General features: G+C 34.9%; 1 long non-coding RNA gene across 1 annotated transcript; it reads right to left on the reverse strand.

The window, feature by feature from the left end:
- Positions 1 to 2529: 2529 nt before the first annotated feature.
- Positions 2530 to 8233, reverse strand: LOC137496103 (uncharacterized). The gene is made up of 3 exons (XR_011016193.2): positions 8084 to 8233; positions 3573 to 3604; positions 2530 to 3372 (listed from the first exon to the last, which is right to left on the reverse strand). It is a non-coding gene; the product is annotated as an uncharacterized lncRNA (long non-coding RNA).
- Positions 8234 to 15536: the final 7303 nt, after the last annotated feature.

Consider the following 15536-nt stretch of genomic DNA (forward strand, 5'->3'; position numbering starts at 1 on the left):
TTGGGCATCTGTTTCGGACGCCTGTTCCAGGCATGTCCCACCAGGAGGCGGCCTTGGGGACACGACCCAGGACACGCTGGAGGGACTATGTCTCTTGGTTGGCCTGGAAACTCCTCGGGATTCCCCTGGAGGAGCTGGAGGAAGTGTCTGCTGATAGGGAAGTCTGAGGTTCTCTCCTAAGACTGCTGCCCCAGCGACCCAGCCCCGGAAAACCGGCAGAAGATGAATGAATATATTTTCCTTTACACAGTTTGAAAAACAACTATTCAAAAGCTATTTAGTATTCGACTTTTGTATTTAAATACTACTACTACTACCACCGCTACTACTACATGAACAGCAAAAAAAAAATAAAAATAAAAAAACAATTATTTGATTTGATTGACAGGCCTTAATACTACTACTAAACAAATAAATAACTAAAATACACACACATTATAATAATTAAAAATTGTCTTATATGTACATTCAAACCATATAAATACATACATTAATACACACCTTCAACTTTTATTTTCTTGTTTGTTTACATAACTGCATAACCTTTTCTGCATAATACTATGACTTGAACAAGAGTCAACATCCCACTCTCCCTCATGATGGTAATATGGAGGCAACGGAAACTCTTAATTTTTCTAGGCTTGGCTCTATAAAAGCACATTCCTATTGAACCCGAAGTTAAAATGGCCAACTTTCCAACAGGAAAAAAAGATGTTTACAGCCTGGTACAAAAAACTGAATTTGGTGTATATAGCTAATATTACCCTTTATGACAACTGCGAGGGGGTGATTATATTATTATTTCACCGTTTTGTTTATATTAGGTTACATTAAGTCTGAATAAATAAAGGAATGGCCACTTGAGTGACAGCTACAGTAGGTCTCACTGGTCGCAGTCACATCACCACAGCTGATTAGCCACTGAACTCAGCACATACATCATACTTTTGTTTTGTTTTATGTGGCTTTGCACAGTTAATTGCATTTTGGAATTATTTTTTACAATTGTCAGATGATATGACATGCTGTGTGTACTTAATTGTGCTCACAAACCATTCAAGTGGCCTCTGTTTCCCAGGTGAGTGAAATTCTTATATACTGTTATCTATAAATATATATGTTTTAATATCCTTGTTTTGTATTTCATTTTTATATAAGAAAAATGTTCAATTTTCTTTAGACATGTAATGCACTACATAATCTGACAGATTGATAAGCTGTAAGCCCTAGAACGGTCATCCAAAATGTTGTCATACAGAAAGCCTAGATTTCTTTAATAGTCTTGCATTTACTAACACAGACTAGATTTTTAAATATTTGTGTTTTTCTCCTGTATAAAAACATCATAAGAACAATGTTTAGTGGCTCAATGTAATACAACAGTGTTTTTAAAAAGCTAAACACTTTATTGATATGGTGTACAATCAAGCACAAGTGTTCAGAACACAAATTTATCTGGTTAAGTGTCCCCCCCCCCAAAAAAAATGCCTGCATCTGTAGCTCTGCTCACACTCTTTTTCAGTTAGCCCCGATTGGTGAAATGACATGTGAACAAAATGGCACTGGTTGGCAACTCCCACTTGTAGCTTCAATTGCGCTCTTTGGAACACATTGGTTACATCATATACGTTTTTTTTTTTTTTCCAGTCTAAGGCAGGGGTCACAATCTCATTCCTGCAGGTCCGGTGCCCTGCAGGAATTAGCTCCAACTTGCCACAACACACCTGCCAGGGTATTTCAAGGATGCCAGCAAGACCTTGATAATCTTGTTCAGGTGTGTTTGATTAGGGTTGGCGCTAAAATCTGCAAGACAGACAAGTTTGGTGATCCCTGGTCTATGGTCTTGAAATCTCAAAAAGTACAGTGTCAATGACTGGGAAATTTGAATATTATACAAAAGGTGTAATGTACATTTTACACAAAAAAAAAAAAAAAAAAAGACTGACTGAGACTGAAATTCCTGTCACAGTTTAGTTCACCCGCAAAAGCAAAGGAATTCATTCGTTTATCAGTTCGTTCGTACGTTCAATAGGTGCGTTCGACATGAAGCTCAGCTCCAGCCGGTGATCAACGAGATTAGCCGAGCGCAGGCGGGGCGGAGTTGATAATGGAGCCGTCAAGACGGACAGCTGGACACTTCGGGACTCAAAAGTTGCTGCAGTCATGATGACCGATCACATGGCGTCATCATAATTTTTTTGTTATTTTTATTTATAAAAACAAAACATTTACAAATAAAACAGAATACAGTCTCTACGAACTATAGTTCTTTTTTAAACAATAAGGGAGAATTATGAATAACAAATAACAAATGCATAAGAGAAATAAGAGGAAATGAGGGGTTAATATAAACATAAAAACGAACAGGTCTATTAAACACAAAGCAATAAGCATAAATTCTAGGAGTTAAACATCAATATTTAGGCTAATACTTCTTGATTGAATATGCTAAAAAAGGTTAACATAGGCCTATATGTACATTTATAGATATAAAAATTTCAAATGTAAAAAGCAAAACAAGGTGTTTTGATGAGGTCTTAATAAATGAGATTATTTTGGATAATGAATGCATTTTCAAAAAAGCATTTTAATCCAAAAAGATTGTGTTGAAAAGAACAAAAGGTAAAATAAGTGAGCTATGTAGAAGTTTCCCAGAAAGAGCAGGTAGCCTTTAAACTGCTAGACAGGAAATAAAATATATATTTATATTATAATAATAAAACCATTTTATAATCATTTAATAAAATAGTTATTTAATTTAATTTGTTAAGAAAGCTATAGGGTGGCAGGATCAATGATGATGATTATTTTATTTCAAGTCTGTAAGATCTATTTGAGTTCATATTTAGGTTATTCACTAAAATATATCATTTAAATCGATCATGGAGCAGAATGCAGTAAATAGTCTGTATAAAAAAAGTGAAAAAAATAAACCTGTGCAAACAAGCTAACCTTTATAACCAGATTATTTAACAAAAGATGATTACTGCAGTAAAATATTTGTAGTCTTTTAATAAGCAAGATGTGTCCAAGATAGAGAGGGTGTAAAAAGTGAATTGTTTGTTTTGAAAGTTTTGAATCAGAATTTGTCCAATTATAAACCCGAAATACACGTGTTTGTTGTCATGTGGTGAACTCGGCCAATCGTATAATATCGGTGTCGTCATCAGAGCTCCTGCAGTCGCTCTTCGGAAGCTGCACGGTCTGAGTCTGCTGTCTGATCTCGGAGCACTGTCGCGGTACTTTGATGCCACATGTGACAGTCACGTGGCGTCGGCGCAGCATCAATCCGGACAAGATTTCTAACCAGCATGCACCACTTTAAGACAGATTTCGATCGATCTGCGCAGCGCTGCATGAAGTCGAACGCACCTAAACACGCACATGGAACACAACACATGGGAAATCACATGACAAACACATGGAAAACAACACATAGAAACACCACATCATGACAGTTCTAGTTTTAATAGCATTTAAAATAACATATGTCTGTAATCTGACTCAATAAGGACTGAAAAGGAGTACTTCTACTTAGTAATTTTATTAGGGTAGCTTATCTGTACACTTACCAAAGTGTCTGATTCGTGAAGTTCATCCCCAACTGAAAAATTATATAAAACATGTATATCTGTTAGAATAAATTTTAGTTTCAATATACTGTAAGTTGTACATGTTTTTGTAAAGTAGACTCCATTGCGAGTTTGAGCATGTAGAGGGTCACTCGTCCAGGCATATCAATGAGCAAATGATGCTTTTGATATGCTCTCGTCTCCACATGGGCTTCCCTGTTTGGAGTAGATGTTTCTCAGCACACGGACTCGCACACCTCAGCAGGACTGCTTGTTATGTCTGCTTCGACTGTTACAGATATGTTTTTAAACTGCTCCGGGAGCAAGTGGCAGTGCAAAAAAAAAAAGAGGCTAATTGATGAGAATGTTTACTGGCAGTCTGCAGAGCGCACAACTGCACAAACAAGCAGGTATGACAGGTAATTTGACAGCTTCTGTGTTTTAACTTCCCTTAACTCCGCAGATACTCTCACAACAAACCTCATAAAACAGCGTGAGGCTGGGATCTCAAAGCCCCGACTTCACATATATATCCTGCATTACCCGAATGTGTTTGCTCTCTCAGCATCAAAGACTGTGACAACTGATGGGAGAAGAAAAGAGACCGTAGGTGGATGAAATGCCCCTGGAGTGTGTTAAGTCACCCAGTCTAAATGTATAACACATACTGAGCATATTGATATTCCTCTGGCTTGCTTCGTCAAACTGAAAAGATAATAAAAGGGAGGAACAATGAAGTTATAGAGGGAGAGCTCTGATATAGATGGGTCAATGACGCATAAGAGTGTTTTTTCAAAAAGGGAACATCTTTTTTTTTTAAATCTAGTCACATGTGCCAGGTCCTTAGAAGTCTGTGCTGTGGATTGATGTTGGCTTCATGTGGTTTTAAAAATCTCACTTTAGGAACTCTGAAAATGTCATGTTATTTAACATGTTGTTAAAAAAAAAGAATAATACGTTAGCATGTGGTAAGATTATGTGATTACTATGAATGGATGAATGAATAAATAAATAAATGCTTGTTATTTAACATTTTTTGCACATGAAAAAATATCAATCAGTCAATCAATCAATCATAATTAATTAAATTATTACTACTAGTGCCGGGGAAAGTTACTTTTGAAAATAATGCATTACAATATTGAGTTTTTTTTTTATTATTTATTTTTTTTTTTTACTTTTTTGCGTTACTGAGTTACATTTTTTGGTAAGTAATGCATTACATTACTTTTGTGTTACTTTTTCTAACCTAGCTAAGGCTTGCTTTCTTTCAGAACTTGCAACTTCAAAATATAATCATTTATATACCATATAAACTGATTAATGAAAGTTTATACCAATGTGTTTGCAACTTTTGTACTTTTTGTCATATTATTGAAGTAAAATCACTGTCCATTAAGACAATCCCCTTTTCCTTTTCATCAGTGCGTTCATAATTTTGAGAACATTCAGTCTGATCTCATGAGGAAACGTAAGTATTTTATGTTTTGTCAGTTTAGAGGCTAATTCGTACAAATTCGTATGAGTTCAGTCGTACGAAAATGTATGATTTTAAAAAGGAGGCATGACAGCCAAGCCATTGGGTGATGAGCAAATCGTACTAAATTGTACGAATTAGATTGTACGAATTCATGCGAGTTAGCCACTAAATCAAAAAGCTAAGCTTTTCACTCATCATAGCACACGTGCTGCTGATGATGTGACAATAAAAAGTGATTTGAAGTTACGAATTGGCGTGGGATTGCGTCTGAATATTTCCATCGCAGAAATATAAGGCTCTGCCATTTTGGTCTCTTGTCTGTGCACGGGAAGCACATTCTCTCATTGGGTGTGTGATTCAACATGAATACTTTAATTAATTCATTCATTTTCTTTCCTGATTAGTCCCTTTATTTATCAGGGGTCGCCACAGCGGAATGAACCACCAACTTATCCAGCATATGTTTTATACAGCCAAGCCTTCCAGCTTCAACACATTACTCGGAAATGTACTTTAATTGTAATTTAGCAATTTATTATTTAAAAGCTAAAACGTAACTAGCATTTTTATTTCTTTATTTATTTCTTTATTTATTTATTGCATAAAAAATACTCAAATTGTATTACATAATTTGTTAAAGTAAAGCATTACTTTACTCATTACTTAAAAAAGTAATATTATTATATAACTCACATTACAGGTACTTATGCATTACCCCCAGTACTAACTACTGCTGTACACTCTCAGAAATAAAGGTACACAAGCTGTCACTGGAGTGGTACCTTTTCAAAAGGTACACATTTGTAATTAAATGGTCCTTATTGGAACCTCAAAAGTATATATTAATACCTAAAAAAATTGAAAAGAACAATTTTGTACTTTTAAGGTACTAATATGTACCCTTGAGATATTAAAATGGACCTTTAAAATACACATTTTTAACTTCTGTAAAGGTACCAGCCCAGTGACAGCTTGTGTACCTTATTTCTGAGAATGTATGTATACAGTGGTGTGCAAAAGTGTTTTTCCTATCACACATAAATCAGATTATTAAACTTGTAACACAAGTAAACATATAATGCAGTCTAGAATTGAAGGTTTTTATTATTAAAGCAAAACAAAATATAAAACTTAGCTCTGTGTGAGAATTTATTTGCCACCCTGAGCAGCAACAACTGCAATCAAGCATTTTAAATAACTTGCAATGAGTGCTGTGGTGGAATTTTGAACCACTCATCTTGCCATGATTGTTGTAATTCAGCCACACACTGTTGGAGGTTTTGAGTATGAACCACTTTTTTGTGCTTAAATACATCACTCTTACTATACATTTCAGTATATTATTTTACAATGAAAAAAAACAAAAAAAGTGGTGTGGAAAATTACTAAAATAGTTGTTAAAAACCCCCACAAGTCCTAAGACATATAGGTGAATTGTAGACTAAATTGTCCGTAGTGTATGTTTGTGAATTGGTGTGTGTGGATGTTTCCCAGTGATGGGTTACAGCTGGAAGGGCATACACTGCATAAAAAACTGCTGTATAATATGTATAATATGCTATGAGTTGGCAGTTCATTCCATTCTGGCGACCCCAGATTATTAAAGGGACTAAGCTGAAAAGAAAATTAAAGAATGAATGTTAGAAAACTTCAGTACATGCGTTCTTCACAACACAATGTCTCAGAAAAAAATATTCCAGAAATGTTAATTTGCATGATATTGCCATCAAATTCAAAACATATACTCAGGAGACATGTGACTTTTGATCTATTACTTTCCTGTATTGTTCCAAGACTAATTTCCATATATTTGTTTATGAATTAATAAAATGTTTAATGGGGTTAATTATTTTTTTTTTTTACATTACTTAAACATTGATAACTTTTCTTTTTTTTTTTCATTTTAAGCATTATAAACGTTAGGTGATGTATAGTAAAGCCTAAAGTGTCTTCTCTCCAAAAATTGACCAAATTATTCAGCAACTGTTACTGTTTTAGATTGGGAAGGTCATTTTAGAGAAAATGCCTCTGACGGTGAGGGAAAGAAGGACACTGAAGTAGCCACAGAAAACTTTGTGCAGAAATCTCATTTTGCATGCTTTCTTAATCAAATTTGAAATATAAACTCATGAGACCCTTGGCTTTCGGGTTTATTTTTCCTAGGTCATTACATTAATGTTTTCCTGTGTTTGTATATGAAAAAACAAGTATTAAACAAAGTGCAATTTTTGTCCAATTAATTCCTAAAGTATAACTTTATATATATTTTTAGTAAAGCACAAAGTGTCTTCTTTCCAATTATGCCTAATTTCAGTTTGTAGCTCACTGGAGTCAAAAATTGTTACTATTTAAAGTTACAGTAGGTAGGTGTAAATCCCAAAAGTGCTCAAGCCACAGCATCTCAATTGGATTTCGTTCAGCACATGCAGTACGCCATTCCAAAGTCCAAAGGTTTTTTTTTATTATTATTATTTATTTTTATTTTTATTTTTTTTGCTTTGATCATTGTCCTGCTGTAGAACCAAACACTTGAACCAAACACACACAGAGCTATGCTGTTTTGAATTTCAGGTTTCCCCTTAAGAATAAAAAGCTTAATTTAAAAACACCATAAAGTGTTTACTTGCGTTACCTCAACAGGGTTTATATTTTTAGTCATCACTTCACAAATTTCTTTCTTTCTTTCTTTCTTTCTTTCTTTCTTTCTTTCTTTCTTTCTTTCTTTCTTTCTTTCTTTCTTTCTTTCTTTCTGAATGTAGAAAATGTGTGTTGTAAAGCTGAGATGCATTCTTTATGTAGTTTTGAATAAAATGTGTTCACCTTCCCTGCCTGAACAAAGCAGAGGTCAAAGGAGTCTGGCGTGATAGAAGGGAGAGTACCTAATCATGCAAATCCAGCCGTGCCAAGCTCAACGCCCAACTCACTGCTCATTCAGGGGTAACCAGACTCACTGGGCAAGTCATGCTGGGAGAAAGAGGAGGGAGTGCGTGAAGTGGAGGGTATCAAGACGGGCTGGAGGAGCCAAACTCACCTGGCCCTGCCAGTTCCTCTGCCAGCTGAACAGCTCGGCTCGCTCTGTGCCATCTGAGGCTAGTGAGGTATGACGCCCGCCAGGCCATCCTGCCTCTAATGATCTGCATTGTAGGCAAAGAGTCTGGGCTCCTTCCCTATCACTCTCTGCTGTCCACTCACAGCAGAAGCCTGAGCTGCTATCAGCAAACCCCGACTCCCTCCAATACGGCAATCTGCTCGGCTATTACTGTACATCACCTAGGAGATTTTTCTGTCCCCCTCCCATTGGCTGTAAATTAATACAGGGAAACTGGGCTTTTCCTGAACTGCTAGCGAGTTGTTTAATGATCTATGTGCTGCTTTTATCTGTCTGATGCCATAATCAGGGCTGTGGATTGGCTATCATTTTTTTTCTGTGGCGCACCAGTTAATTGGCTGGGATACAAGAGAACGCTTGAATGATTTGTTCATGTTATTTTCTGTGCATCTCTTTGAGGTTACTCAAGCAGTCTTAGAAAATATGGTATGTATTCTGTTTTTTTTTTTTTTTTGTTTTTTTCTGGCAATGAAATAAACAAGCACAAAATGTTGTTCCTGGGATCCGTTTAATTTGAATGCGCAAATTGTGATCCAACCACATAAACAGCAAGCTAGAATGATGAGCACGACCAGCATTAAAACTTGCAGATGCTTTATGAAGTAATAGAGGAGCCGAATGTATTACTCTGCTCTGTGCTTTCATAAAAGCATAATCATTTACTTTTTATCACTGCAGAATAATCAGAGGAGGGCATTTGAAATTAAATGTATGCATATAGCATCGCTATTTGCTGTATATTTAAGGTGGTTGAACTTGATTTTACAGTACCATATATACCATGTACTTACCTAAGAAAGTACAGTTACTGTACATATGGTAATTATTAGTTTAGGTATAGGGATATTGCCAAGTTATAGCTCTGTTTATGAAATGATCATGAAATATATAATGTAAAAAAAAAACAGTGCATCTGTTATTTAACCAAATGTAACACCATTAATACATGTTTATAAAACATGGACATGTTGGGTTAATTATATTCATTTAAATGTATCTAAATTACACTTTTTTCAACCCAATAGTTGTGTTTATTGATAGTTGACTCAACATTGTATTACAACTCAGCCTTTATTTATTTATTTTATTATTGACTTTATTACATATTGCATGTGTTCATTTGAGGTAGATATTCATCCATTCATTCATTCATTCTTTTCAGCTTAGCCACAGCGGAATGAACCGCCAACTTATCCAGCATATGTTTTACGCAGTGGATGACCTTCCAGCTGGAACCCATCACTGGAAAACATCCATACACACTCATTCATGCACATACACTACGGCCAATTAAGCTTATTCAATTCACCTATACCGCATGTCTTTGGAGTGTGGAGAACTCGGAGGGAACCCATGTGAACATGGGGAGAACATGCAAACTCGGCAAAGAAATCCCAACTGATTCAGCCGGGGCTTGAACCTGCGACCTTCTGGCTGTGAGGGTATCCTGCTACCCACTACCCACTGTAATTTTTTTTAAATTAGAAATTACAATCTCTGTTAAAGGCATTTGCCTCAAACCTTCACTTCATTCTAACTTTCTTCTCAGATGGTATGGTGAGCCAAATCAAAGGTTACCACAGGCCAACTTTGGCCTGCGGGCCTTGTTTGGGCATGTCTGGCCTATAGCCTATTTTAATAACAATAAACTGGACTCTATTTTATTTATTGATTCATTTGTTAATTCTTATTCTGTTCGACTTAATCTCTCTATTAATCTGGGGTCACCACAGCAGAATGAACCGCCAACTTATCCAGCATATGTTTTTACACAGAGGATGCCTTTCCAGCTGCAAATTTTGTTTTAATAAACACAAGAATATAAGATAACATATAATGGGATCATCCTGTTATGCTTTGTGTAGAATATTCATTTCAAAGAGTTGATGGAAATGAAGGTGTTGGAATAAAAAAAAAAATGTATATTGTTACAGCTTCTGTTGTCATTAAGTACTTCACATTTTCAGAACTAGAAGAAGACAACTGCTGTGGTTGACCAGTTATTATGTATATATATATATATATATATATATATATATATATATATATATATATATATATATATATATATATATATATATATAGTTTAGTCGTGACATGTTTAGTTGTGAAACAATTTTGATTTTGATATTTTCTTGGGTCTGAAATATGTAATTGCACGTTCATTACCAATTCTGCTTAGAGTTCTCAGACATCTCGTCACTCTGAAGTTAGTCAGAGGATGTTGAGTTAATGAATACTCAAGTAGTCTGGTTGCCTCCTAAAAAGAGTAGTAAAAGAGTACTAAAAGAGTAGTAAATTAAGTAATTTGCTTATATCAGCGATTAAATGATTACAAGGTCTTCATGCTGCTATGCAGAAATGCTACATACATTCAAATGAGCCTCGAAAATCAATACAATCATGTCACATCATAATTGTAGCGCAGACTCCACTTAATCTACTGGATACAACAAATTCGGGAGACTCTAGAATTAATCAAAAACGTTAACGTTTATTTTCCAGATACAAGTGTCTCATGCCAATTACAGAACCAAACAATAAAAGCCAACTCAGAAGTAAATGCACAATATCAATTACTCAAAGATTATAGATGCAAATCTAAATTATACATAGTGTTGAGCTTGAGAGCTCTTCATTACGGGCCGGTCTGGATGCGGACTTGCAACCCCAAGACATTTCGTCCTTCTCTTTAAATACCCTAGGAGAGCAATGAATGGTTAGTTTGTTAAATTTAACTTGTGACTTAAAGATTTACTCATCTGTTGGGATTTAATCAAAATGTATCAAAGATAATGAACAAAACCTTGTTACCAGTCACACCTGAGTATTTGTCAATACCAGAGGGGAAGAAAAGTTCAGGAAAGGGGACAAATGGGTGTCAAAGTCTATCCCGGGCCTTTTTCTTCAGTTTTCAGAGTTGATGTTGTTTTATTACACAGAACATTTAAGTAAAATCCATACTTACAAACACAAAGGTTTGGATTGTTCAGATGTTTTCCAAAATTGGGTTGAAACACATTTTATATATTCATTCATTTATTTTCTTTTCAGCTTAGTCCCTTTATTCATCAGGGGTTGCCACAGCGGAATGAACCGCCAACTTATCCAGCATATGTTTTACACAATGCCCTTCAAGCCGCAACCCATCTCTGGGAAACATTGATACACTCTTGCATCCACGCCTTCTTATTGTGAGATGACAGCACTATACTGCGCCACCCACATGTTATTGTAATATAAAGGTCTTTTTACTGTGCTTTTCTTTTTACTGTCAAACACGAGCCAGGGTAACTGGAAGAGCATGCTGCTGTGCCAACCCCTGATAAAGAATGAAATATGTCAAAGGAAAGTGACTGAGTGGCTTCAAACTTTGAAACTCTTAATAGCAATATGATGGATTTTTAGAAGTTTCCAAATTGCATGCATTAAAGTCATAGTTCACCCCAAACTGACAATTCTATCATCTTTTACTCACCTTTTACTAGTTCCAACTCTGTTTGACTTTCTTTCTTCTGCTGAACATTAAATGAGAGACTTTGAAGAAAGCTGGAAGCCTGTAACCAATGACTTCCTTAATATATGCTTTTCTTATGGAAGTCAATGTTTACATGTTTTCAACTTTCTTCAAAATCTCTTGTTTTGTGTTCAAAATAATAATAAAAAAGTTTCAAGTAAATAGTCAGTAAATCATTCTTTTTTTTTTTTTTTTTTTGGTCTGAACAGGCATTTAGTGTGTTAATCAATGTAGTCTACTTTGCAGCATTCCAAAAAACTGACACTTAGACAAGGAGAAAACATCTGGGCATTATGTACATATAATTAGTACGTGTTTATGTTATGCAGGCTCTTAGTCATCTCAGCACTGTCTGATTTCATAATAACACTAACTGCAGGACGTTTATCAACTAATTGTTCCTGCTGAAAATGCATCAAATTGTTTATCTTGTGTTTGTCTCAGCACGTACCAGTACATTTTACATTCTTGGATTCAAGCTTTGTTTGTTGTGGTCTATTAAAAGTATTCAAACTGTAAAGTAAAGCAAGGCTTGACATTAATCTTGGCATATGCTTATCTGTTGGGTCAGTCATTAGATTGTCAGAGTAAAAACCTTACTTTCCAAAAAGAAAATTAAACCTATCCTTCTTTTTGTTTCAAATACTTACATTTTACCAATAAATTTGCTTAGAGTACTGTCAGTGAACTGAAGCCAGTAAAATTTGCACTGAAAAAAGTGTTGCTCAGAAAGGCATAATTTATAAGTTGTGATCTTTGTTTAAAACGTTTTGTTTTTCATAAGTCTGTAATGTCTAAATGTCAGTGACTGTATAAGTCAGGTCAGGTCCTTTTTTTTCGGTCTTACTTTATATTAAGTGGCCTTAACTAATATGTACTTACACAGGAACTAATAGTTTGTTTCAATGTACTTATTAAGTAAATACATGTATTTATTGTGTACTTATGCTTGCTTAAGTACATGTATGTAATTACATCTGTAGTTAACTTTTGTAAATACATTTGTAAATACACTGTTATAACCCACCCTTAAACCTACCCATGCCACCAAACCTGTCCATAACCCAACCTCTATCCCAACTCATAAGCACCACAAGTGTTCTCAAATACATTACAAACACAGTAAGTACATTGTATTTGTTTTTTGATGTAAGTACATAGTAGTTAAGGACACTTAATATAAAGTGGGACCTTTTTTTCTATAGCGCTTTTTTACAATGCTGGTTGTGTCAAAGCTGCTTTACATAGATTATCAGACAAAAAAGATAAAAAACCATAGCAATATTTCAGATTAATATTGATAAGATTAATATTAAGATTTCAGATTAATAGTAATATTTTCACTATAACAGGCAGAAAGCAAAATAGTGGTTCAATGCTGCTGTATTTCAGTGTAGTTGAAACATGATCCACTGAAGAGCAGCTCCAGCAATGGTAAAAGATGCCCGTGGCCTTAAGAATGATAAGGGTCTAGAAAACATTTTATTTTGATGAGTATTAGTAGATGGTCTACTTAAAATCTGTTGATTCTGCTCCTTCAACAGACATAAAGAAACTTTGCAAGTACATGTTGACTTACACTAAACCTAACCCCAACCATAACATTCTATTTATAATTTAATGAGAATTAGTTGGCATGTAGATGCAATGTAACTTAAATTCAACAAACGGACCATCAAAATAAAGTATCATCAGGGTCTATTGTGGTGAAGGTGCATTAGGTTCCAGGTGGGTGTTTAGACAATGCAAATGGATCAATAGAGTCTGTCTTTAACTGAGGTTTTTGCAGGAATCATTCTTGCGTTCTTAACTCATCAATGTCCTCTCTCTGACCGTGTTGAGTTCATCCTTTGTACATGACAACCATCTGCTCTTGTTTTGGATAAGATCCAACATTTAAGCTCAGGATGTGGTGAGACGGACAAACTAAAATGAGCATAGAAGCTATTCTTCTTGCAGGATATTTTTGTGAAGTTTTACCCATTGTCCTGATGAATGCAGCACAACAATTGCTTTGGAGATTTGAATAGTTTAAAGTTTTGTGTTTTTGTTTTGCAAAAAAGCCTGCATATTGTCAGTTTGATATTCTAGGTATAATCAGTCGGCCAGACTTTATTGAACATAGTGGATATGAAAGGGTGTAATACAGCAGCAGCTCACTCGAACTCTGGAGAGCAAAGCCATTCAATGTTTAATAGGGACAGCATGGTGGCTGAGTGGTTAGCACTGTCACCCCAAAGCGATAAGGTTGCTGGCTTGAGTCCCGACTCGGCAAGTGATATTTCTGTGTGGAGTTTGCATATTCTCCCAGTGTTCATGTGGGTTTCCTCTGGGTGCTCTGGTTTTCCTCCACAGCCAGGTGAAGTGGGTAAAACAAAATGGGCCTTAGTGTTTAAGTGCGCTTGTGAATGTGAGAGTGTTTGCCAGTACTGGGTTAGTTGATGGTTCATTCTTCTGTGGCGACTCCTGATAAATAAGGAACTAAGCTGAAGGCAAATGAATGAATGAATGTTTAATAGTGAGTTATTGCATAATGTTGGCAGAACTAGACTAATATGATTATATTATTTACGTGTAGTAAGTACTCTAGCTGCTACATTTTGAGCTGAAGTTGTCAGTGCATTACACTATTCTAATTGCAAAGTCATAAAACCACAAATTAGCTTTTTTTTTTTTTTTTATTAGACATTGATAACGTGTCATAGTTTGCCAAGATTTTAACAATGAATTTAAAGATGAAATTTGCAGATGCTTGAATTTTAGCCTGGCATGTTGCTATCAAATGTCACCCTAGGGACTGTAGAATTCAAAGGATCCTTTAGACTCTTTTGCAGAAACTTCTGATGAGAAAGTGTGAAGTTTATCTTTTGACAATGTCCAACCCTGTAGCAGACAGTTTCACAGTACTAATTTGTATAATAATATCATCAATCGAGTATGTAATGAATTTCATAAAGTAATAACTGCTATGTTAAGAAACACCTGCTGATGATTTATTTCTGGTTAAATGGGCCACTGCATCAAATAAAACTCAAGGATTGGGTTTGTTTTCAATATAAATCAATGTCACTTATGCAATAGAGTTTGTTTTTCAAGGAAAAACAGTAATGTTGTATTGCTCATCATGCATGAAAGATAGCTATAATTTATGTTTTGAGCTTATACATATATATATATGTGGTGTTGCACTCATTTGTTCTGATTTCTCTCAGATAGTGAGACCTTACCATCAATGAAATATCGAAATCAAAGTTTACACTGAATGTAACAGACAACTTTTTGCCAAAGTTTTGATAATGTCCTATTGTGTTTATTTATTTATTTATTTATTTATTTATTTATTTATTTATTTATTTATTTATTTATTTATTTATTTATTTATTTATTTATTTTTGATAATTGATATTTAAATCAGGTTATTCATCCATCCGGGCAAGTGAAATGAACTTTCATGTGTCTAACTTACATTAGGTGGCGAGTATAATTATCTGCTGTCATTGCAGCCTGCCATTACCAGTGCAAGATGTTTTCCAACAAACATCCATACATATAAGTAAAAGTGACACTGCTTGATTGAATTGCTCATCTGCACAGTCTATACTGGTCATTATGAAAACCACTGTATCACACTGACAATCACACCTCTGCATATGGAAAGTTGATGATCTGATTCTAAACACAAGGGTGCTAATGCTGTCATTTTTTAGCAATAACCAAAATAAACAAACAAGTGACTTACATCTTTCACACTAATTGTAGTTATAACAAGTGTTGATAATGTACAATTAACACGAGTTATGTAATAACATTACTTCTCTAAGTAACAAGTAAAATAATGCATTACTTAAAAAAAAAAAG

The sequence above is a fragment of the Danio rerio genome, chromosome 7 (genome assembly GCF_049306965.1).
Source record: "Danio rerio strain Tuebingen ecotype United States chromosome 7, GRCz12tu, whole genome shotgun sequence".
NCBI classification, from domain to species: domain Eukaryota; kingdom Metazoa; phylum Chordata; class Actinopteri; order Cypriniformes; family Danionidae; genus Danio; species Danio rerio.